The following is a 26,632-nucleotide window of genomic DNA, read 5'->3' on the forward strand; positions in this document are numbered from 1 at the left end:
ATTGATGAACTAGGGCAAAGATGGCGATGCCTCAACTGTCTTTGCACTAGAGTGTGGTGTTGCAAAAGGCATCACTGAAAACATGGGGCTACACCACTGCTTGAGCCATCCACGACCGCAGCGTCTGCAATGGCTGCAGAAGTGCCCTCTGCTTGAAAGACCTTGCCAAAATCATTAGATGCAGCCAAACGGCATGATGATAAGAATCAGAATTGGGCAAAAAATAAAGCATGTTAGTCCTCTGCAAAATTTCCCATAGGATAGATAATTTAATATTTGCGAGTCTAGGAGTAAAGCTTCCATATCCATATCATGCTCAGGCCTGAATTTTCAAAGCAAATTTATGCACTTTGAAAATGTCCATGTAAGTGAGCTGGTACACGCACAAACCTGAACAAAGTTACACCTGCACTACTGAGCGCACAACTTGTGTGGGGAGGACCCTATGCGTACACTTTTGAAAATACAAAAGTATGTGCTTAAGTCCCAGTTCCACCCCGAGAATGCTACTCCCCAGTGTACACAATAGTACATGCAAAATCAGCTGACATGCATAATTTTATGTGCATTGAGCCCAAAGCCATTTTATAATAGCCTTTATGTGAATTAACCCATGTTTTATGTGTGTAAATGACTTTGAAAATTCAACCCTTTATGTTTAGAAGCAGGTCTAAACTTATCTGGCCTTGTGTGGCTGGATAACATATTACTTAACCGGATATCTTTAAAAGATATCCAGCTAAGTAGCACTGTCTTCACCTAAATAGATACTGCATCTGCAGGCCAATCCTCTCCCTCCTATCCCAAAGCATTACAGCAAGGGCTAATCTGATGGCCAGTGGTAGGGAGTTCCACAGAGTGGGTACAGATCCTGAGAAGGTTCTCCCTCTGGCAATGTCAGATTCCGATTGAGATAACTTTATTGGCATGACGGCTTTAGTGTCTGGCCAAAGTAATCCATAAAATAAGGTAGAGTTCCTTTGGTGGTTGCAAGACTAGACAGGTTTGTGGCAAAGAAGACTGAGAACAGGCAGGCGTATATGGGGCGAGATAACAGCTGAGGTAGAGCACTGCACAGCTAACAGCAAAAGAATAAAGCTGTTAGGAAAATCTAAATAAGTTTGTGAGTACTGCAAAAGAAAAGGGAGGTATGGATATCAGCAAATGTTTCCTGACTGATATATTTAAAGAATCTGCAAAGTTTATTTTAAAGAAGGTGCCACTCATGTAACTTAGCAAACAGAAGAAATGTCATTTAAGAAAACGGCTATGTAAGGCATCCAGTTCTCTGCAATTATGAATAAGGATTACAAAGCTGATGAGAATATCCTTACTTGCCTGTGCCTTACTGTTTCTGTGTTGCTATTGTTTTAATTACATGTATTTGCCTGTTGTGCTCCGGGTGTGGATCCTTGGGCCGACCGACAATATGGGACGGTCGGAAGGCAGACACACACAGTGCGGGATGGATCTTCACCTGGAAACCTGTGACCCCACCAGAGGAGCTGTTAGGGCCCGGGTCGCTAGGACTTAGGTGGCTTCGCCCTGGAAGTCCGAGGTCCCCCCAGGAGGAGCCCGTAGGGACCCGGACCGCTGGGACTTAGGAGAGTCACTGGCGTGAGGGAAAACCGAGGACGGACAGAAGTCTGGACTGGTAGCTGAAGACAGGAACGAGGAGGTGTGCCGGAGTCTGGGTATGCAGCAAGTAGTGGCTCCAAGAAGCGAGCCAGAGTCGAGGCAGGCAGAGAACAGGCAGAGACGTGAAACAAACCAGGATCAAGGCAGGCAGCAGGCAGGCAGAATCGTGAGACAAACCAGGATCAAGACAGGCAGCAGGGCAGGCAGAATCGTGAGACAAACCAGGATCAAGACAGGCAGCAGGCAGGCAGAATCGTGAGACAAACCAGGATCAAGACACGCAGGATAGCAGCAACTAACTCTCTCCAAGGAGTGACCACGTTGCAAGGCAAAGCAAAGAAGAAAGCTGCGGGTTTAAATCCCCCTCCGGGGCTGACGTCAGAAGGAGGGCGGATCGGCACATCCGGGTGCTGGGAGCTCAAAAGGACAGCCCTCGCGCGCGCGCATTCCCCCGCAGGGGGCGGAGCTATCCTCGGGCTTGCCGGCATCCCCACGAGGAGGACGCCGCTGCCATGCGGCCAGGCCTGCCCGGAATCGCGCGGCTCGCGGCGCAGGGAGGAGACCCGCGGGGGGAAGGTAAGAGCCCTGGTCGCTGCGTAAGCGACTGGGGTCGCAAACAGTACCCCCTTCTTACGGCCCCTCCTCAGGGACCCGGCTTACCGGGATTGTCCTGATGGAAGCGGGCTAACAGCGATTTGTCCAGAATATTCCGAGCTGGCTCCCAGGAATCCTCTTCAGGACCGCAACCCTCCCATGCCAACAGGTATTCCCAGCGACGAGCCCGGAAACGAACATGTAGTACTTCGCGTACCTGATAGGTAGGTTCTTCATTAGAGGGGGATGATACAGCATCAGTCGAGGGTTGATGGAAACGGGAGAGTACCACTGGCTTCAGTAGAGAGACATGGAACACGTTGTGGACACGTAAAGAGGAGGGTAGACGGAGTCTATAAGAGACCAACCCTATGCGTTCAGCGATAGTGAAAGGGCCACAGTATCTTGATGCCAATTTCTTGGAGCGACCTGGCAATGGAGGTTTCTGGTGCTTAGCCATACCTTAGTACCGGGTAAGAATATGGGTGCTGGTCGACGGTGGCGATTGGCATATTTCTGCATCTTTTCGGCTGAGGAAGTGAGTCGGCGTTGGACCGACCTCCATAGATGATGAATGTGTTGGGCCACCGTTAGTGCTGCCGGTGAAGGCACGGTAACAGGAATGGGCACCGGAGGTTTCAGATGGCGACCGAAAACGGTCTGGAAAGGTGATTGTCCTGTTATCGAGTGGGTGTGGTTGTTGTAGGCAAACTCGGCCCAGGGAAGGAGGGACACCCAATTGTCTCCTCTTTCGGAGACAAAACTTCGAAGGAACGTCTTCAAGGACCTATTCATGCGTTCGGTCTGCCCATTGCTTTGTGGGTGGAAGGCTGTAGATAGGTTCAACTGTATCCCAAATTTCCGGCAGATGGCCCGCCAAAATCGAGCCGTGAACTGTGGGCCCCGATCAGACACGATACTTTGCGGAAGTCCATGAGCCCTGAAGATATGCTGTGTGAACAGGTGGGCTAACTCTGGTGCTGATGGCAACTTGGGTAATGGTACGAGATGAACCATTTTGGAGAAGCGGTCTACTGTTACCCATATCACCGTATTGCCCTTGGAAGGGGGTAAATCCACCACAAAATCAGTGGCGATATGGGTCCAGGGTTCCGTGGGAATGGGAAGAGGCTGCAGAAGCCCCCATGGGCGACCGTTCAGAGGTTTCTGCCGGGCGCAAACTGGGCAAGAATCCACGTACAGGCGTACATCCTGGCGCACCTTAGGCCACCAGTAATAGCGATTGAGAAGGTTGAGGGTCCTCTCCCTACCGGCGTGACCACCAGAGAGGGAATCATGAGCCCAGGCAAGAACTCTTTTGCGGTCCCTGCGAGAGACTATAACACGTTCAACAGAGGATACGATAGTATTGGCTAACTGGACCTTGGCTGGATCGATAATATACTGAGGGATCTCCTCCTTCTCCTCCGGAATATCATTCCTCGAGAGGGCGTCCGCCCGGACGTTCTTCGCGGCAGGTCGATACTTGAGGAGAAAGTCAAACCGACTGAAAAACAGCGACCAACGTGCTTGTCTGGGGTTCAGCCGCTGGGCTTGGTTCAGGAATTCCAAATTCTTGTGATCGGTGTAGACCGTCACAGGATGAGTCGCCCCCTCCAACCATTGCCTCCACTCTTCTAGTGCCAACTTGATTGCCAATAGCTCTTTGTCGCCAATCCCATAGTTGTTTTCGGCGGAAGTGAATTTCTTAGAAAAATAGGAGCAAGGGAACAAATGGCCAGAAGAGGACTTTTGTGAGAGGACCGCCCCTACCGCAACACTAGAGGCATCTACCTCCACGAAGAATGGCTGAGTGGGATCCGGATGTCGCAAACAGGTGTCATGGAGGAAAGCCTCCTTTAAGTCCTCAAAAGCTTTGCAAGCCTCGGAAGGCCAGATTCGAGTGTCCGCACCCTTCTTGGTTAGGGTGGTGAGAGGTGCCACCAGCTGGGAATACCGTGGAATAAAGTGGCGGTAGAAATTTGCAAAGCCCAAAAAACGTTGCAAAGCCTTCAGGCCCACCGGCCGGGGCCAATTTCGGATGGCAGATACTTGCTGGGATCCATGCGAAAAACCAGTTGCAGAAACGATATACCCTAAAAAGGGCAAGGAATTCTGCTCAAAGAGACATTTTTCTAATTTCGCATATAACCGATGATCCCGCAGAATCTGGAGTACCTGTCGAACATGTCTTCGGTGAGAGGCTAGATCGGAGGAGTAGATAAGAACGTCATCTAAATATACTATAACGCATGATTGTAGGAAGTCCCGGAGGATCTCATTCATTAAGTGCTGGAACACTGCAGGAGCATTGCATAGGCCAAATGGCATCACTAAGTATTCGTAATGTCCATCCCGGGTGTTGAAAGCGGTCTTCCATTCATCCCCGGGACGGATACGAACCAAATTGTAGGCCCCTCGCAAGTCCAGCTTCGTGAATACTTGTGCCCCCTGGAGTTTGTCCAACAGCTCCGGGATTAACGGCAGTGGGTAGCGATTTTTCTTGGTTATGGCATTAAGTCCACGATAGTCTATACAGGGCCGCAAAGACCCATCTTTCTTAGCCACAAAAAAGAAACACGCTCCTGCGGGCGACTTAGAGGGGCAAATAAACCCCTTGGCGAGATTCTCCGAAATGTACTCAGACATGGCTCGGGTTTCAGGCTGAGAAAGTGGGTATACTCTCCCACGGGGGGGAGTGGAGCCAGGAAGCAAGTCAATCGCGCAATCAAATGGACGATGCTGTGGAAGCAACTCCGCTTTTTCCTTAGAGAACACGTCAGCAAATCCTGGTAGGGAAACGGAAGCTGAAGCCTGACATCAGTCTGCGCCAGAGGCGTTTGCGGACCCCTCCAGGGCTGGATGCAAGAATGGGAGCAGTGTGCACCCCAACGGACAATCTGGAAATCGTCCCATCGAATCTCCGGGGAATGTAGTTGGAGCCAGGGTAACCCCAGGACCACGGGATATACCGATTTCTCCAAAACCAGGAACGAAATCCTCTCTGTGTGAAGCAGACCAGTCTGAAGGATGATGGGCTTGGTACTAGTAGTTATACTGCCGGCGAGCGGTGTACCCTGAATGGAGGTGACCCGTAAGGGAGGTTCCTGACGCTGCGTGGAGAGCTGAAGGTGTCGTACCAAATCCTGAGTGATAAAGTTCCCTCCTGCGCCGGAATCTATGAGGGCCTTTGTGTTGAAAGAACCCCCCGGATATTTGAGGGTTACGGGTACGGTACAATGAGGAGTTGCATTCAGACAACCTAGGGGAACCTCCTCACTTACCCCTAGGTGCGGGAGTTTCCCGGACGCTCCTTGCATTGGGCCAGGAAATGGCCTTTACCTCCGCAGTATAAACATAAACGCAAGTCTCGGCGGCGTTGCCTCTCCTCGAGGGTCAGAGCGGATCTTCCTAGGTGCATAGGCTCTTCCTGAGAAGACTCTGCTGAGGAGCCGGTGGTCCGAGATCCGGAGTTCGAAGATCTAGCGGTAGCTGACGGTACGGGGACCAGACGGCGAGGGAAACGCCCTTCCTTCGCTCTTTGCTGCAGGCGTCGGTCGATGCGCCCAGCCACGTTAATAAGTGAGTTCAGGTCCTCAGGAAGGTCCCGAGCTGCAAGCTCGTCCTTTATTCTAGCCGCCAGGCCTTCAAGAAAAACCCCGCGAAGGGCGTTATCGGCCCAACCCACTTCTTGGGCAAGGGTGCGGAATTCCAGAGCGTAGTCGGCTAGGGTTCGTGTCCCCTGCCGAAGCTGGAGTAGTTCAGAAGTTGCGGAGGCCTGACGTGCTGGTTCATCGAATGCTGCTCGAAATTCCTCCACGAACAAACTCAGATCACTCAGGGCGGGATCATTCTTATCCCACATGGGAGACGCCCAGTTTAAGGCTCGACCATCAAGTAATGAAAAGATGTAAGCCACCTTGATTCCATCTGAGGGAAACTGATTGGGTAGCAGGGCGAACCGTACAAAACACTGATTCAGGAAGCCCGCACAAGCCTTAGAGTCCCCAGCAAAACGTGTGGGAGCTGGAAGCTGCGTGGGAGTATGAAGCGTCACCACTGGGGCAGGTATGGCTACCGGAACCGGTGCCGCGGGCTCAACGTCCATACGGGTGGCCAACCGTTCCACGGTGGCCGCCAGGGTGTCCAGTACCTGTTGTTGTTGAACCAAACGTTGAGCCAGTCCGGGAATGGCCTGTAGACCAGCTAGGTCTGCCGGATCCATGGCCTTGCAAACTGTTGTGCTCCGGGTGTGGATCCTTGGGCCGACCGACAATATGGGACGGTCGGAAGGCAGACACACACAGTGCGGGATGGATCTTCACCTGGAAACCCGTGACCCCACCAGAGGAGCTGTTAGGGCCCGGGTCGCTAGGACTTAGGTGGCTTCGCCCTGGAAGTCCGAGGTCCCCCCAGGAGGAGCCCGTAGGGACCCGGTCCGCTGGGACTTAGGAGAGTCACTGGCGTGAGGGAAAACCGAGGACGGACAGAAGTCTGGACTGGTAGCTGAAGACAGGAACGAGGAGGTGTGCCGGAGTCTGGGAATGCAGCAAGTAGTGGCTCCAAGAAGCGAGCCAGAGTCGAGGCAGGCAGAGAACAGGCAGAGACGTGAAACAAACCAGGATCAAGGCAGGCAGCAGGCAGGCAGAATCGTGAGACAAACCAGGATCAAGACAGGCAGCAGGCAGGCAGAATCGTGAGACAAACCAGGATCAAGACAGGCAGCAGGCAGGCAGAATTGTGAGACAAACCAGGATCAAGACACGCAGGATAGCAGCAACTAACTCTCTCCAAGGAGTGACCACGTTGCAAGGCAAAGCAAAGAAGAAAGCTGCGGGTTTAAATCCCCCTCCGGGGCTGACGTCAGAAGGAGGGCGGATCGGCACATCCGGGTGCTGGGAGCTCAAAAGGACAGCCCTCGCGCGCGCGCATTCCCCCGCAGGGGGCGGAGCTATCCTCGGGCTTGCCGGCATCCCCACGAGGAGGACGCCGCTGCCATGCGGCCAGGCCGGCCCGGAATCGCGCGGCTCGCGGCGCAGGGAGGAGACCCGCGGGGAAGGTAAGAGCCCTGGTCGCTGCGTAAGCGACTGGGGTCGCAACATTTGCCATTTATATACTGCCTCCCCAGCCTTTGGAAAGTTGTCAGAAGTGGTGTACATAATAGAATATTAAAACAATAGAAACATAATATATCATAAAATATAATGAAATAAATTAAAATAGTTTCTCCTATCCAGTAAAGAGAAGCAGCAGTATGTGTCAATTAATCTATGACAACATTATTATTCAGAGGAGCCAAGCCGGAGCTAAAGGATGTAGAAGCATGGTTTCGGGAATGCTTTCCAACACTGTGTAGAAGGGGTGTATATGGGTATGAAATTTGGCTGTGTAGGGGGGAGTGTGATGGGAGTGTGTTTGGGAGGGGAAACTGAGGGTCTGGGTGTATGAAAGGGCTATAGACTGGGTGTGTGGGATGTGGGGTTCGGTGGGAATGTGGAGGGATGACTGTGTGTGAACATGAATGAATGTGTGTAGGTGGCAGATGTGTATGTTTGGGATGTGGGGTAGGGTTATGTGTGCGGATAATGTAGGGTTATGTGTAGTATGGGTATTTGAGGATTCTGTGTACGTTGGATATATGTATGGGGGGTGTTTTTGTGAGAGTGTCTGAGTAGTATGGGTATGTGGAGGATAATCCATGGTTACTAGCTGACATGGTACTAAAGTGGTCTTTTGTTGTTTCGTGTTGCTTTATCAGAGCACGCTCCAGTGTTGCTTACTGCTTAGATCACTCCTTGGAGACCATTGGAACAAGCAATATCTCCAGCATGCAGCTCTAGAGGACCTGGCTCCCAGTTGCACTCTTGTAAGTTCTGGGGAGGAAATGCCAACTTTTACTGAGATTCCTCTTGCTGAGAATGAGACTAACCACCCTGATGTGAGCACCATGGGGTGTTCCACTAGTTCCACTAACAGAGAAGTGCGAGCAGCATTGCTTGATATTGGACTATTATAGTAAATGGCATCAGACTGTATTAATATCTACTGATATGCTGGTAGCTCTGGAACTTTATTGAATGCATCCACGCATGATTACCACAAGGAAGGTCGCTGAAGTGATAATTAAACTATGCTGAATTCAAATCATTGAGTCACTGTCAGACTCAAGATTTCATGCTTCCGTGGAGAAGATAACAGTTTTTGAGATGTGTTGATTATTTTATCTGTAAAACAAAAAATTGTTAAGAAAAATAAAATACATGGCCGATGATTATAGTAATTGACATTAGTCACTCTTGACATTGTGTGTGGTCAGCGCTCTAGGTATGATGAAGGTCATTTTTTTCAGTTTGAATTGTACAAGTTTTTTTCCTGAGGTTCTTAGGATTTATAGTACTTTATTGAATGCAACATATTTCCTCAACTAAAACCTGCACGTTTTGTGTTGCTATATGTGCAAGAAGATAAACAAGTTGGACTTGAAGTGAGTGCATCTTGTGGTTTTATTTGGATTCACATGGCAGCACAGAAGGTGGCGGGACCAGGAAGGAGAGTACACCTAAACCAACCCCCTTGAAGTAAATTCTACTGTTTTGGATAGATAGTATAGTAGCAGGTTACAAAACGGCACCCAGAACATGGGCCTTTTGGATTTGAAATTGTGTTCAGAACTGTTTTGTGTATTAGTGACTGTTGATGTTAGTGTGGAACATTAAATTTAAGATGGCCGTGAAGTCTTTCATTGTTGAAAAATCAGAAAAAATAGAAGGTAGACAGAGACTGCACAAGTTGGAAGAACTGTCTAGATCGCATGAAGAGTTAGTCATCATGCCGTGCCTATCTGTGACTGCCATGTCATCATGTATACAAGGGCTAGCACATTGTTCTCTGTGCTAAAGAGTGTAATGCAGTGTGGAGCATGCTCAATATGGCTGGTGCCCAAGGCTGGTGCCTCGCCTAGGGAATAGGCTGAGGTTCAAAGCAGGCAGCATTGCCCATACCCATGGCCATGCTGGCACCTCGGCCTAGCCCCGAAGCTGGGGCCGCCAAGGGCTTAGGCAAATGCCCAAAGCAGGGACCACGGCATAGCCTCAAACACGATGCTGGGATCTCAGCCTCTGCCTGGGCCTATGCCAGGCCTTGGCTGAGACCCCGGTATTTTTCTGGGTGGGAGGAATGGGTGATGGTGATGGGACGGGAGGCCTTGGGAGGCCCCATTTTCTTTTTTTGCTTCAGATTTGGGTTTTTTTTAAATGTTTAATTTGTTTTCTACACGAATGAAAGGAAAACACATTCTACAAACCAAAATTTGTAGGGAAAACCCTCCTGAAAACAAACCAATGTGGCATGCTATTATTGTGCTATTATAGAGCACTTGAAAAGAATGAAATATGGAGCACTACTACCCTGGAAAACTCTTATTTTATCTTGCATGAGATCTGATTGCTGTATGGTTGGAGTGTCAATTTTGTCAGGTTCTTATGGCCTGGATTGGCCACAGTTGGAAACAGGATGCTGGGCTTGATGGACCCTTGGTCTGACCCAGTATGGCATGTTCTTATGGTCTTACAGTTTGATGCATCTTTGCAGAGTGAAAAGAGAAATGAGAAAGATAGTGAAGGACGTTTGGGGCTATAAATATCCCCATGGGGATATTTATAGCCCCCATGGAACATGGAAGTGGTCAAGAGATCAATGGATTCCCAAGAAGATTGTAGATAAATTAAAGGATGATCCTAAACTAGCTCAATTGAGTGAGGAAGCACCATTATTCCAGCAACCGTTTAGTGAGATGAAGAGATCTCAGCATGTAGGGAGACAGATATAGATGATTTGTGTGTTGTATGTCTCTCTTGAAGGCAATGACAGATTATACTATAGTCACCAGACAGTTGGGAGATTGGTCAGTTGTGGAAAAGCAAATAATAGTACCAGGCGAGGGTCGGACCATCAAGATGGATAACTAATGAAAGGAGGAAGGACATCAACGGTTCCACAATGTTCATCAAGTTCAAAAAAGTTTTATTGTACTTAGGCAAGCAAAATAAGTTTAATGTGTCAGCATCAAGCTAAACTGTTTATATCTACATGAGCAGTACCCCGACACGGGCCATGTTTCGTGAAGGCTGCGTCGGGAAGAAGCCTAACAAAATAACAAAGATCAAAATCAAATGGCACAATTTCCAACAATGGAAAGAGAATACAAACAGAGCTTAAAGGATCATAATCATATCCATATTTATTCTACTTTAGCTTACCTATAGAATAATAAAATGTTCAAGTGAAATTATGAGATATAGTCAAATAGCAATGTATCTAACACATCATATAAAGACAGGATATACAATAAGAATATTCTGAAAAATGTCCATACAGTTGAAAAAAAAAATAAAAACTTACCCCTAAGGTTTCAGGAAGGGTCAAAATGTTTGACTTCTCAATCCTGAAAAAAAGGGGGGGGACATAGACTTCGAACAATCAATCTTTGAGAGGTTTCATATTTGAGGGAGATAAAATAAACATGCAAAACTGTTTGAGATTCAAACAGGTAGAGTCAATAATTGAAAAATGTATGAGAAAGGATGGTGTGAGAGACCTGAAGTGTCACAAGTGCGAGGGAACTGCCAGCTGTAAGCCAGACCGGCGGAAAGAACATTTCAAACAGAAATACTTTCAAAGAAAATAATTGCATGAGCAGATGGGGTTAAGCAAAGAACTTAGTAACAAGTATGTAAGGGTATAAACAAAGTGAAAACGGGTCGTAACAAAACCAAATGCAAAGCATCAAACCAGGTTAGAAAACAGAATCAGATGAGGCTAAGAAGCGAAACTAAAAAAAATGCAAAAGTAAAAAAAAAAGTGTGAAAAAAGATACCTTCCCAAAAGGGTTCATTATAACAAACTTATAATTGACTATCTGGGTCTGAAAAGAAGGGCAGGAGAGGAGAAGAAACGTCAGTAAACCGGTCTTCAGAAAGTATTCACGATAAAGTTTCCGAAAACAGGAAAAGCTTATCGAGTTTGAGAGCACAGCCGGCAAAAGGATGCTGACAATGCTTGCAGAGAGTCAGCGAGTCGAAAACCAGCGTGACTCGAAAATCTCGTGACGTAAGCTGTCACATGAAGGAACCGCCCCGGATAATGACGTCAAAAAACGAGATTCTTTAGGGGAACCCGGAAAGCTATGTGGGCAACAGGCAAATGGCTACACACAAAAACTGAATGTGATTTCTGCAGAGAAATAATAAAGAAATCTGTAACAACAACAACAAGATGGAGCTGGTTAAAGGAACAGGGGGCCTGAATCCAGTTAGAATGGGAGATGAAGCAAGGTAAATTCATCTTTTTGCTAATGAAAAATGTGTGATTTATAAAATAGAACAAAAAATATGAATTTACATCAAGAGGAGGGAAGGAGCAAACAAGGGTCCACATTTTTTATTTTATTTTTATTTATCATGTCATTTTTTATTTATCATGTTATTTTTATTTATCATGTCATTTAACATGTCAGAATTCTACAAAATGGACTTGTCAAAAATGCACGTCAAAAGAATACAGACTGGTCAATGCTCACATTTAGACTGTGTGGGGAAACAGCTATGTGTGCACTGATTATTTTTTGTGTGTCAATTTCATTTCAGGTTGTTATCTGTTTGATTTCATTTTTAAAATGGTTTGTGGAGTGCTTATTTCAGGTTTCCCTAATTTCAGAGTTAGTGCGCACTAACGGGTCTTAGTGCTCACTAATTGGATATAATATAATGCAAAAGCATATTTTGAATTCACTAATCCCTTTGTATTTTAGGAAAGGGACCCTGTCATTTTGGGACGTGCATACTTTGAATGTGTGTCTGTGTGTTTGGTGACTGGTGAGAGGGGAAGTGACTGGGAAGAATGTATGGAGTACAGGAGGGATAGAGACTGGATGGGGTGGTGACTGGAGAGAGAGAGGCAGCCTGGTGTCTGTGGCGGGTGACCTGTCACCCCATGCCACTCTCTCCCACAAGTCATCCTATACCGTCACTCCAGTCATGCTCCCTTTCACCAGACACCCCCTCATAAACACCAGGCTGCCTCTTTCTCACTGGTCACCACTCCAACCAGTCTTTCTCCCACTTGTCACCCCATACAGCCACCCCAGTCACTCCCCCTCTTACCATTCACCCCCGCATAACAGGCAGCCTCTCTCTCACCAGTCACCATTTCAATCAATCTATCTCTCACCCGTCACCCCATACAGTCACTCCAGTCATTCCCTCTCTCACCAGTCAAACCCACACACACACACACACACACACACACACACACACACACACACACACACACACACACACACACACACACCAGGCTGCCTCTCTCTCACTACTAGTCACCACCTCAACCAATCTCTCTCCCATCTGTCATCCCATACAGTCACCCCAGTCACTCCCCCTCTCAACAGTCACCCCCCACATACCACCAGGCTGCCTCTCTCTCACCAGTCAGCACCACAACCAGTCTCTCTCCACCTGTCATCCCATACAGTCATTCCAGTCATTCCCTCTCTCACCAGTCACCCCCCCCCCCCCAAACACACAGACACACACCAGGGGAATTCAAAGTATGCATATCCCAAAATGCCAGGGCCCCTTTTACTAAAATACAAAGGACTGGCAAATTCAAAATATGCATTTGAATTACTTGCTTTTGCTTTTGCTGACTAGAACTTAATAGTATTATTAAATCACTTGTTTATTTACCTTTGTTACCAGGCACTGACCATCCCCCCACAAAGACCACCTTGCAACTTTGGCAACACAAACAAGTAACTAAGGAAACAGCCAGTGGGAATGCAGAACCAGACCTCTAGCTAATAAACTGCTCCCCCAATTGACACTTTTTAACTTATTGGTAATATTTATAGTTAGTGCGCACTAACTATAGTTAGTAGGTGCTAATATACAGTTCGTGCATGCTAAGTCCCGTTAGTCTGTACTAACACGAAGTTAGCAAGTAGCACATTTAAAACAAATTGGAGAAAATTCTTTTTCACTCAACACATAATTAAGCTCTGGAATTCATTGCCAGAAGATGTGCTTATGGCATTTATTACACCTGAGTTTAAAAAAGGTTTGATTAATTTCCTAGAGCAGAAGTCCATAGACTGTTAATAATCAATAAGGATTAGTAGCTTGGGATCTATTAATTTAATATTTGGGTATTTGCCAGGTACTTGTGACTTGGATTGGCTACGGTTGGAAACAGGATACTGGGCTTGATGGACCCTTGGTCTGACCCAGTAGAGCATATCTTATGTTCTTATGTTCTAATTTTTACGAAATTTCATCTTTTTTTGTTTTGTTTTGTGGTGCTCCTGAAACAAGACGATATAGACAATTTCATTGCTATTGTCTATTCCATTTAAAACGAATGCACATCCCTATGGGGGCACAGTATTGAGCATATTAATCCATCTTTGCTGGAAGAGAAATTGTCAAGAGAAATTGACACTGCCTGGTGAGAGATGACAAACCTCCAGCACAGAAAAGCATACTTTTCCAATGTTGGCCAGCACAGAAAAGCAGACTTGTCCAATATTGGCCAGATTAAGACTTGTCCAATATCCAATGTCCAATCCAACTGAATATACCCGGATAAGTATTAAAATAAGCCAGATAAGCCTATCCGGATAACTTTAGACCTGCTGTGAGCCACGTGTAACTTATACGATTAACTTACAATACACTGGATATGGCAGGGTTAGATGGTTGCCATCACAGTTGGTATTTTCTAGCAAAAAGATATCCTTGAGATATTGCTGTAGCCTTATGTTATCTACAATAATATTATGCTATATGTGTTGGTGGTGGATGATTAGGCCGTATAATAAGATGCTGTTTTAACTGGATAGTAGCCAAATACATTGAGTGTCTACCATCAATTTACCTATATTGTAATGCCTGTATACCTGTTTGGAACATCAAGTTTCGGGGGGTTGGGGGGTGAGGAGGAACATTAATCCAGTGTTACTAGCTGACATGGTACAAAAGTGGCCTGTTGTGGGATTTTCAGTGTTTCATGTTGCTTAATCAGTGTTGCTTAGGTTAATCCTTGGAGACCATTGGAACAAGCAACATCTCCAGCATCCAGCTCTAGAGGACCCAGCTCTTGTAAGCTCTGGAGAGGAAATGGCAACTTTTTACTGGGATTCCTCTTGCTGAGGCATGAGGCTAACCACCCTGATGTGAGCACCATGGAGTTACACGTGGGTGTGTAGGTTTCAGGGTGTTTTCTGGGCATGGATGTGTGTGTTTAAGTAGGTCTGTGTGTGTTTTGGGGTTCAATATGTGGGGGTAATGTTTGGCAGGACTTTGTGTGCAAGTGGAGTTGTGGGGTTTGTTATTTTTTGGGAGATATGGCTTCTGTGAATAAGCGAGGGTCTGGGTGTAGGAGTGCAGTTTGGGCAAGTGTGCAAGTGCTGTGTGTATGTGTGTGTTTGTACATATGAGAAAGCCTGTGGGAGTGAATTAAGAAGTTGTTTTATTTTTTATTTTCTCTGAAAAGGTATAGATATGTGTGTATGGCTGGGTGGGTATGTTTGTGTGTGGGTGTGGATGTGTGCATGATGGGAGCATGATTTGTGAGTGGGGGGGACGACACTTGTGTGCTGTAGGAATGTGTGGGGCATGTGTGGGGTTGTATAGAGAGGCCGTGGGAGCATAGAGTGGGATATATTTGTGGGTTTGGGTTTACGACGAGTGCATTTGAGGGTGTGTGGGAAGGTTGTGAGGGGTGTGTATGTCGTGAGAGAGGGGTGCCTGTGGGGTGTGGGGGTATGGTAATATAGGTGGGGGTGTTTGTGGATGTGGGAGGTGGGTATCGGAGTGGAGGGAGTGGTTGCTCACTGTGTGCAAGTGGGATTGACAGTAGGTGTGGGGGTTAGTGGTGGTGCATGTGTTTTCTTTGGAACATCTTTTTGTGCTATCCTTTGCCAGTTGCTTCAGTTATTTCCCTGTTTCTGTCTCTCTTTATGTGCTGGTCAGTATTCTCACAGTTCGAAAGGCTTTTTATCCATTCCCCATGGAAAACAATGAGCTTTTATTTCATTTTAGAGTCTCAGTTCTCTGAGAATACTGAGGTTTCTGATCTTCAAACTTATGCAAGATACAGTATTCACATTTTCTTCCTGCAGGTCAAATTTGGTGAACTTCAATCCCTTTTTTTTCGAAGCACTATTGCACCGACAGGCAAACAGCACAGCAGACCTCAGTCCTCTCACTTACTGCTTTCCAGAAAGTTTAAAAGGGCTGCGTTATATTTACATATATCTCTTACAAAAATGTGTTTCTTTTCTGTCACAAACACGCAGAAACCAGGCTGATGAAATCAGGGATCTGAGAGGGGAAAACATTTTCTATGTCACAGCTTTGCTGTAAGCACTGCAGATGTTATTCCCTGTAACATAAAATAATTAAAATCTGTGAGTTGGTAGAAGAGATTATTAAATGAGAGATGTTGACAGTGGAAGCTGTTTTGAGGGGATAAAATAATATTTCTTCTCTGTTTTATTATTGTTTATGCCCCATGTCTGAGAAAGGAAAGATTTTTTTTTTTTAATTCTGGATGATATTTTAATTAAGCAGAAAACCCCATAATTAAACTGAAAACCATTCTTACTTTTTTGTTTTTAAAGAATGAGATTTTAATTGCACTATTGAGTCTAAATTTCATAGGTGTCCTTACAAACCTCACCCAAAATCTATCAGAGAGCTGGCATGTATTTTGTATGCTAATGACTGGGTTGACATCTGGGGAATTTCTGCATCCAAAAATTAAACAGTGTGCATTTTATACTGCAGGTGCCAGCCTTCCATCTTCTGCTACACTCGGCTATTTTTATGCTTTTAGGAACAATTTAAACATAACTAGATGCAAGACCATGGGGCTGTATTTGATTTTGTTTTACGGTCCTTTTCTTTCCAGAGCCCTTTTTTGCATGGCGGCTTTCAGCATTTAAGTAGCCTGCGTTTGATTGAGCATTTCACCTTTTCTTTGGCCTTAGCTAAAAAGAGGGACTTTGAATCGCTAAAGAAAGAATGTCGGAGTAATATCAGAAAGTTCCAGATGAAAATGTTTTGTTAGTAGTATCTAGCAGGAAATTTTCCGAGCACACCAGGGGTCTCCTGGAGGCTGTCAACAACCTCCTGACTCTATATATGCTTTCATTTTCTTCTTATCTGTTTCCCCCCTCCTCCTCCTGCCAACCCACTCCTAATATCCATGTGATACTCCTTCCTTTGATGAGGCCAACACTTCCAGAATCCCTCCCTTCCCGTCCTTCTTGCTGTTTGGCTTTTGTGCTTGAACCGTGTTGGTGTGCTGTCTTTCTATTTCAGTCGCCGGTGCATGGCTGCACCAACAGCAAAGGTTGGAGAGCTCTCGAACCACAATTGAGTGTACCATGCATTTTAGTAGCCATAAGGTTGCCACTAATCATGATGTCGGTGTATGTCTTTATGGCATTCTAGGGATTATGCACATTTTAAATTAAATTACATAATTCCTTGATATATGCATAATCCCTAGAATGCCATGAAGTCATCCAACCTACATCATGATGACTGGCAACCATACAGCTACTAAGACACATGCACACTCCTGGGGAATTGGATTCAAATGACAGCCAATGAGGGTCTGGACTTTTATGGTCCAGATATGCAGACAATAGGGAAAAACAAAGGTTTGCTTCTATGGTCAAGTCCAAAAGCAAAACAAGCAGCATTGTCTGAATTATCAAGACTGCTCACCCCGTAAAAATGTTGCTAGTAGTAATTTTGTTATGCTTTTGACAGTTGCTTGGTTTTGATTGTAAATATTACTGCCCTCAACATAAGCCTTGGGGGTAACCTGCACAGAGCAGCAGTTACTACCCTTAATAGAAGGCTTGGGGTAACCTGCTTGGAACGGAAGCGATTACCCTTAATGTAAGGTTTGGAGGTAACCTGTATGGGATGGCAATTATTACCCTTAACAGAAGTCTTGGGGTAACCTGCATGGAATTGCAGTTACTACCAATAGAAACTTGCTGGTAGACTGGATGGACCATTTGGTCTTTTTCTGTCATCACTACTATATTGTAATGATGACAGAAATTGATGTACAGTGATGTACTATATTGACAATAGCTCTCGGTCCACAAAATACTACTATTTTGTGGACCGAGAGCTCTCCAAACTTTGCTTTTGGTGCAGTCAACCGCCATCAACGGAAACTGAAAGACAGCATGGCAGCCCAGTACAGGGACAAAAGTCAGACTGTAGGAAGGACAGAAAGGGAGAGTTTCTGGCAGTCTGGCTTCATCAAAAGGAAGGGACATCAGGGGTCTCAGGAATGGGGGGAAAGCAATCAGATAATAAAAGAAGAAAATGAAAGTGTATATAGGGTCAGGAGGTTCTCTGGGATAGGAGGCAGGATAGTTAAGATAGCAAGGATCGTGAATAGAGAGGCAGGAAGGAAGCCTGGGAAGTGGTCCAGATGGAGGCACCGAGGAGCAGAGGTGGATATGGGGGAGGAGTAAGGCGGAAAGAGAAAGGAAAAGTCAGAAAAAATCAATAACAGAGAAAGCAAATTTTTAAGAATAGAAGAAAATGGTTTTTCTGCGCGTCCACTCCGCTCCTGGGCCTGCTCACCTCACCAGCTCCTCCACGGGTCCTGGATCATCCTCCCCTGCAGCAGCAGCAAACACAGCCAGGCCTCGGCCTGGCTGTGTTTGCTGCTGCTGCAGGGGAGGATGATCCCCGCCGTGAGGCCTGGCTGAGAGTGGAACACCCGGCGACATTCGCCGGGTGTTCCACTCTCAGCCAGGCCTCACGGCGGGGCTCGGCATCCTTCGTGGCATCGGCCCTGCCCCTAGGCGTGCGCGAGCAGACGGTCCGGCCTCTTAAAGGGCCAGGGGTGGATCCCAGCTCCGCGGCGCACCCAAATTAATCTGCGCATAAGAGGAAGTCCCTTACTTCACTTCCTTACCTTGGCAATCGAGTCAATCACATCGTGATTTCTAGTTTGCCTCTGCATGTCTAGTCATTGTTCCAGTCTTGTTCCAGTCTTGTTCCAGTACTGTGCCAATCTCGTTCCAGTCCTTTTCCAGCGTCCTCCTGTTCCAGCATTCTCCTGTTCCAGCATCCTTCTGTTCCTTCGTCTCCCCAGGTAGTACCTTTTGGACTGTCTTCTCGGTACTGACCTTGACCTGTTCTTGACTACATTGATCGCTGCCTGGATTTGACCTTTTGTCTGTTTCCTCGACCATGTCTGTACGCTGCCTGGAACCTAACCTCTGCTTTGGCTGACTACCCATGGACTGACTACTGGTATTTGACCCCTGCTTTGGTTGTTTTTCGAATAAGAAGGATTGAGGAGGTTGATGAATTGACTCTGGAACTGTAGATAGATACACTAGTTCTATTTTAGATGTATTTAGTTTTAATCTATTATGCGACAACCAAGTTTTTATTGAGGATAAGTAAAGCTGTAATAGAGAAAATGTTTTAGACCAGGTATCAGTAAATGGAACTGTAAATTGTATGTCATCTGCGTATATTTTGAAATTTAGATTTAAACCTGCAAGAAGACGGCATAATGGTAAGAGATATATATTGAACAGCAGAGCGGAAAGGGCTGAGCAGAAAGGAAAGGATTTACAATGGATCCCGAAAAGCTTCAAGGAATTTGTGACTGGGCCCAGCCCGTAGGCCTCCATGCCTTACAAAGATTCCTGGGATTCACAAATTACTACAGGAGCTTTATTGCCAACTTTTTCACATTAGCTACTCCACTCACTGCAATGACCAAGAAAGGAACCAATGTCTGAGTTTGGAGTCCCCAGGCTTAAGCTGCATTCCATGCATTAAAAGAAGCGTTCTGTCCGAGCCCCTGCTTATGCCACCACGATCCAAATCGCCCATTTGTTGTAGAGGTCGACACATCCACCATCGGAGCTGGGGCAGAGTTGAGCAGTACTCCTCCAGAGGTACCTTGGTACCGTGCTCGTTTTATTCGCATAAGTTTTCGCCTGCGGAGTAAAACTACTCCATTAGAGATCGTGAGCTCCTAGTTGTGAAACTAGCACTCCAGGAGTGGCGCCCTTGGCTGGAGGGTACCCAACACCGATTTACTATATTTACAGACCACAAGAACCTGGAGCACCTAAAAGAGGCGCAATTACTAAATCCTAGTCAAGCCTGATGGGCACTATTCTTCGAGAGATTCAGTTTCAAGCTGCGCTACCGGCCAGCCTCAAAGAACCTCCGTGCAGATGCACTCTCGCGCTCTCTTGAGCCTGAAGACACCCCAGACACCCCAAGACACATCATAAATCCGGCCTGTGTGTCCCTTGAGGGTACCACCACAGTACCTGCTGGAAAGATGGTTGTTCCATGTTGCCTATGTGAACGAGTACTCCGCTGGGCCCATGACTCAAAGTTACCTGGACATACTGGTCGAGCCAGAATCCTGGAAATGTTTAAACGCTTCTACTGGTGGCCCAGCATGGTATCAGATTCCCGCAACTATGTGGACTCATGCCCCGTATGTGCACAACAAAAACCACCTACAGGTTGGCTATGGGGACTTCTCCAACCACTCCCAGCACCCACTGAACCTTGGTCCAGCATATCAACTGATTTTATTACTGACCTGCCTCCATCTCAAGATAACACCGTCATATGGGTCATCATCGACCGCTTTTCCAAGATGGGACACTTTATCCCACTATGGAGCCTTCCATTGGCTCCCGAACTCGCCAAACTGTTCCTGAGGCATATCTTCCGCCTGCACAGCTTGCCTAAAGAAATTATATCCTACAGAGGCCCACAGTTCACCGTAAAGTACTGGCGATCTCTATGTCAAAAATTTAACATTAATCTCAGTTTCACCTCAGCATACCACGCTCAGGCGAACAGCCAAGCCGCAAGAACTAACCGGACCCTGAAAGCCTTTCTAAGGTCCTATGTAAATGACCAATAGGACAATTGGGCTGATTTATTACCATGGGCCGAGTTGTCACACAACACACATATTTCTGCTGCCACAGATGTCTCCCCATTCTCGGTGGTGTTTGGACGACAACCACAACTACCCTTGCCTATACCACTCTCCGTGCCTTCGCCAGCAACGCAGTTTACCGCACAGACCATCCACAACATTTGGAACTGTTATGAATGAGCGGTGTTTGGGTGGATCCTTGGGTACTGTGGCAGATGACCACGCCCATGGGGAGGAGCCCCGTGAGGAGCCACAGTACTAGGCTAGACTCAGAATGCACAAACACAGCTAGTCTTTATTAAACAGCTTGAAGAGTGTCACCAGAGGTGGCAGTAGTGAGGCAGTCTGGTAGTTGCAGTCTCAGGAACCTTGACAGAGGGAGACCTTCTCACCCCGTTGGTATTGGGAGGTTCCGAAGCAGGTTTCCCAGCAAGGAAGTACTGTGGATGAGATAGACTGAGAGTTAGAGTACTCACTAGGGGCCGGATTTACGCGCGCAGGGCCCTCGCGTGCCGGCGCGCCTATTTTGCATAGGCCGCCGGCATGCGCAGAGCCCCGGGATGCGTGTAAGTCCCGTGGCTTTGTAAAAGGGGCATGTTGGGGGCATGTTGGGGGCATGTCCTAAAATGACGTGGCGTTTCGGGGGCGTGACATGGTGTTGCGGGGGCGGCCCGGGGGCATGGTCGAGGCCTCCAGACCAGCCCCCGGGTCAGGTGATGGCGCGCCAGCAGCCCGCTGGCGCGCGCAGATTTATGTCTGCTTTTAGCAGGCGTAAATCGTGCAACAAAGGTAATGGGGGGGGTTAGATAGGGCCGGGGGGTGGGTTAGGTAGGGGAAGGGAGGGGAGGTGGGGAGAGGGTGGGGGGAGGGTGAAGGAAAGTTCCCTCTGAGGCCGCTCCGAAATCGGAGCGGCCTCGGAGGGAACAGGCAGTGCGCGTTGGGCTCGGCGCGAGCAGGTTGCACAAATGTGCACCCCCTTGCGCCTGCCGACCCCGGATTTTATAAGATACGCGCGGCTACGCACGTATCTTATAAAATTCAGCGTACTTTTGTTCACGCCTGGTGCGCGAACAAAAGTACGCGCTCGCGCAAAATTATAAAATCTACCCCTAGGTGTTTGCTATAGATAGGCGATTGCACCAGGTTGTAGAAGAAAGCGCAGGCACCGAGGCAGGGAGAGCAGGCCCTCGAGAATCGAGTACCTTTTCCTGTAAGGCACTTGAAATAAAACAGAGGGCCCCCAAGGAGCGGGTACCCAGGTTAGCAGTTTCCCAGAAGGGCAGAGAGAAAACTTCCAGCAGCAGCACGGAAGCAGCAGAGTAGCGTAGACAGGAACATATCCGGAGTCCTTGCTAACTCAATGAGCTAGCAAAATAGAATATGTTATATACCTGGTCGGCGTGACGTCAGTAAGGGGGAACGCCCCCGAGGTTCGCTCCAAGGGTTGCATAAACATGTGGGTGGTGTGCGCGCTCACCCTAGTAGGTACCTGGGAGGAGCATGGCGGGAGGCGGCACCATAGCTGTTCCAGGGACACTGGAGAGGTCGGCTTGAAAATGCAGTGGTAGCCATCTTTCCTAGTTAAGTGGGAGGAGCCATGAATACGGTGAGGCAAATGGGGCGAAGCCATCTGGCACCGACGGACGCAACAGGAACCAAGTAAAAGAACGTTTCACCCAAGCTACGGAACGTTCCAAGAAAACCGCTGATGCTTATCGGCGGTCAGTCCCACTCTCCAGACCCGGTCAAAAAGTGTGGTTAAGTACAAGATACATCAGGCTGCGACTTCCTTCACATCGATTAGCACCTAAGTACATTGGGCCATTCCCAATACTCCGTTGAGTTGGAGCAGTGACTTACCAACTGCAGTTGCCGCGATCCATGGGTATTAACAATATCTTCCACGTCTCTGTTAAAGCAGTCATACTCTCCTGACATTCCGGTAAGGATCCTGCTCTGTCTCAAGTCACCACCGAACCAGACAATACTCTTCAGGTAAGAGAAGTCCTTGACGTCCATTGGCGTCGAGGATGCTGGGAATATCTACTCTCTTGGGAAGGGTATGGAGCCGAAGAGAACTCCTGGGAGCCCTCTCAGAATATCCTGGACAAGGACCTCCTTAGGGCCTTCCATAGGGCACACCCAGACAAGCCTTGCCTGAGGAGGGGGAGGCCTAGAAGGGGGGTACTGTTGCGCGTCCCATCCATGCTCGGCCCACGGCTGGGCTTGCTCACCTCACCAGCTCCTCCACAGGTCCCGGGTCATCCTCCCCTGCAGCAGCAGCAAGCACAGCCAGGTCTCGGCATCCCGCAGCGGCAGTCGCCAAGCCTTCCACTCTCAGCCAGGCCTCACGGCGGGGCTCGGCGTTCTCCATGGCATTGACCTTTCCCCCAGGCGTGCAGACCGCCCAGCCTCTTAAAGTGCAGGGGCGGATCTCAGCCCTGATTGATCTGTGCATAAGAGGAAGTCCCTTCCTTCACTTCCTTGCCTTGGCAATTGGGTCAATCATATCGTGGGGCAGTGTGGAAATCTTGAGAACCTCATGGGGGTTTGTGTTAGCCTGGCTTGACTAAGACAATACATCCCAGAGATATAAATATGTTTTATTTTTAACAAATCACTCTACTTAACACAATATCTGGGGGGGGGGGGGGGGGGGGGGGGGGGGGGGGGGGGGGGGGGGGGGTTCGGCAACTGGGACTCAATGCCAAGATGAGCAGAGTCATGCATCTGTTTGTGATGGGGGATGAAAGACTACTGTCCACAGACTTGGAGAGGGACTTTGGGGTAATAGTGTCTGGCAATCTGAAGACAGAAAAGCAATGTGACAAGGCAATTGCTAAAGCCAGAAGAATGCTGGACTGCATAGAGAGGAAGAATCAGTAAGAAAAAGGAGGTGATGATGCCGCTGTTCAGGTCCTTGGTGAAGCCTCACCTGGAGTACCAGGTTCGTTTCTGGAGCCCGTATCTCAAAAAGGATAGAGACAAGATGAAGACATTCCAGAGAAAGGCGACCAAAATGGTGTGGAGTGGAGAGGAGAGGCAGAAGGATCGATCTAAATATGTATAACCTTGAAGAGAGGAGGTGCAAGGGAGATATGATAGAAACCTTCAGATACCTGAAAGATTTTAAAATGTACGATAATCAAATCTTTTCTGTTGGAAAGCAAACAGCATAACTAGGGGGCATGATATGAGACGTCAGGGGGAATGACTCAGAACCAACTTCAGGAGATTTCTCTTCATGGAGATGGTGGTGGATGCCTGGAATTCCTTTTCTGGCAGAGGCAGTGAAGATGAAAACAGTAAATTAATTCAAAAAGGCATGGGATAAACACTGTGGATCCCTAAAGGCTGGAGTTGTAAATTAAGAAGCAGCCAGCATGGAACGGCAGCTCCTACTCCTAACGGAAGACATGGGGATTACAACCCTTAACCAATTCACTTACACAACATTGACACCACTGCAGCATCGGTCTTCGCTTTGACGGCATGGGGTATAAAAGAGAATTGGATTCAGATGACAGCCAATCCTGGGCCCTGACATTTACGGTCCAGGGAACTGATACACAGACATTAGGGAAAAAGCACAGAACTGTTTCTACAGCCAAGTCTTAAAGCAATGCATATTCAAGCAGCAGCATTGTCTGAATTATCAAGAAGGCTGCTCAACCTGTAAAAATGCTGATAGTCGTAATTTTTTTATGGGTTTGACAGTTGCTTGGTTTTGTTTGTTAATATTACTATCCTTAACATAAGACTTGGGGGTATCCTGCATGACACGGCAGTTTGCTACCATAAGAAACTTGCTGGGCAGACTAGATGGTCTATTTGGTCTTTTTCTCTCGTCATTGCTATGTTACAATGCTACTGTGTATAAAACATTGTTAACCGTGAAGTGATAAAACATCATTACAATGAAATTTAATCTCACTTAACCCTACTCAGCTGTCACATTCTGGAAATGCTTCACTAATCAATAAAGGTTGATAGACTCTTATAGAACATCAGGATATCAGTCTTCAGTCTATTGGCCAAAGGCAGACTATTCCACATAGGTGGTCCAACAATTAAAAAGGCCCTATTTCAAACTAGCTGCAGTCTACAATGTTTAACTGAGAAGTCAACTAGTTTCCTTTGGTCAGTTTGCGGCAAAGCCGAAGGTCGCCTATGGCTGATATGGTCTCTGCCATAGGCGCCATCCAGCAGAGGTGCCTTCTCTCTCACCCGATACAACTTTGGGCCTTCATGAGCTGAGCTGCTTGAGGGGATAAGAGCTGCTGAACCTGCTCCTGGTGTCCCATGTAACCTCAGGGGTGCATTTGGGGCGGCAGCTCAAATTGGGACCAAAAAATCATCAATGCTGCCGCCCTCCCCTTCTGTCCACAGTTAAGATCAGAGCAATTTCAAAAGAAGCAGCAATTGACCTCCCACTCTGCCCTGGCAGCTAGAAGGGCGGCCCACAGAGCTGCAGAAAGCACCATCAGTTTCCTAATCCCAGAAGTCAAGAACAGCGCAGTCTGCTTAGCAGTGTTAGCCTCCTCCGGCCCCCTACCCTGCACTGCACCTCCAGCATTAGGAAGAGCATGCATGGGGGGCTGAAAGAAAATGGCCTTCTACTCCGCCCCCCCCCCTCCACCAAACAGGAGGAGCACAGCTCATGGAGAGAAAAAGTCAGAGCACGCATGCTTGTATGTTTGTATAATTGTACAGATGTGTGTGTGTGTGTATGATTGAGCATATATGTGTGAGAGAGCAAAAGAGCACACATGTGTATATGATTGAGAATGTATGTGAGAGAACAAAGAAGTAGAGATGGGCATTTGGGAGAAATGAAATTGGAAATTAGATGAAATTTCCTATTTTATTTCATTTCGTTATCAAAGCGATACAATTGAAAATCTGAAGAAATTTAATTGGTTTTCACATTTTCTTTTGAAAACAAAATTGATCCCTCGAGCCTAGACCCAGGCCCTAAGCTGGGGCCTCACCTATGGAATAGGCCAAGATCCAAAGCAAGGGCCTTGGCTTAAGAAAGAGTGCGAAGCTGGGGACTAGGCCTAGGCCTGAGTCCAGGGCATCGCCTAGGCAAAGGTCACGGATCAATGCACAAACCACATCCTAGGCCCAAGCACAATGCCGGGACCTTGACCAAGAACCCAAAAATTTAAAAAACTTGCCTGCTCTGGGGATCCAGAATTACGGTCCAGGTCCAGGGCCAACACTTGGGCCTCAGTGAGGGCCTAGGCCTGACTCCAAATCCAACCTAGAGGCCAGGTTCTGATGCCTGAACCTCAGCTGGGGCCCAAGACAGAAGCCAGGACCCAACCCGGAGGCTGGGTCCTAATGTCTGGGGCCTTGGTCCAAACCCAGGTCTGATACTGTGATCCGACCCGGAGACCAGATCCCAACACTGGGGCCTCAGCCTGATGCCGTGATCTGGTTTGGAGACCAGGTCCCGACACTGGAGCCTCAGCCAGTACCTAGACCTGATGCTGTGACCTGAACCTGGAGGCTGAGTCCCGACTCCAGGGCCTCAGCCAATACCACAACCTGGTCCAGAGACTGGGTTGCAATGCCTGGGCCTCGACAATTCCATATAATGCTGTACATCACAATGGTGCCATATGCTGGGGAGAATGCACTGGAATTAATTAACTCCAGGTTGACCCCCAGCAGATGGCATCATTTGACTTTCAAGCTTCAAAGAAAGAAGACCAAGAAGAGGAGCTCCCAGAACTAGGCTCTGAGGCCTGAGACTGGGCCTGATTCTGGGCTGATTAGGCTGGTATAAGCAGAGAATTGTCCTGTCATTCAATGAGCCATAGAATTTGGAGGCTTCCGTGTGTATGAATTCCCCTGAAGCAGAAGCAATTTGAAACATAGTGTTATGTCGGGTTCCAGATAAGCACTGCTAAGCACTGCAGTTGAAGGCTAATTTATCCCTCACATTTTGGACAATGAAGAAAGACTCCATCTGAGGGAAGAAACTTTCTTTTGATTCTCATTTATTATATGAAAAACAAAATCATTAAAAATAGTTTGAACTGTCGAGCTAGGAGACATATGATTATGAATGACCCATTCAAGTTGATTGGACAAAAATAGGTCCTTTCACTGTTGGGTGTTATGATGAACTCTTTAATCCTATGCTTGCATTTATATGAATAATTTGAAAATTGAAAGGTTTATGTGAATGCCATTCATTTGATGAATAATAATCTTTTCATGCCAAAAGACATTATTTCTCATAAACCACATTCCATTCTCAATCATCCCAAACATACCAACATACTCAAATATACCTACTAGAGCACAGAGCTCCAAACCAAGGACAATAATCTAAAATGATTTTGTTAAACTGTTTTTATAGCTCATT

The sequence above is a fragment of the Rhinatrema bivittatum genome, chromosome 1, assembly GCF_901001135.1.
Source record: "Rhinatrema bivittatum chromosome 1, aRhiBiv1.1, whole genome shotgun sequence".
In the NCBI taxonomy this organism is placed as follows: Eukaryota; Metazoa; Chordata; class Amphibia; order Gymnophiona; family Rhinatrematidae; genus Rhinatrema; species Rhinatrema bivittatum.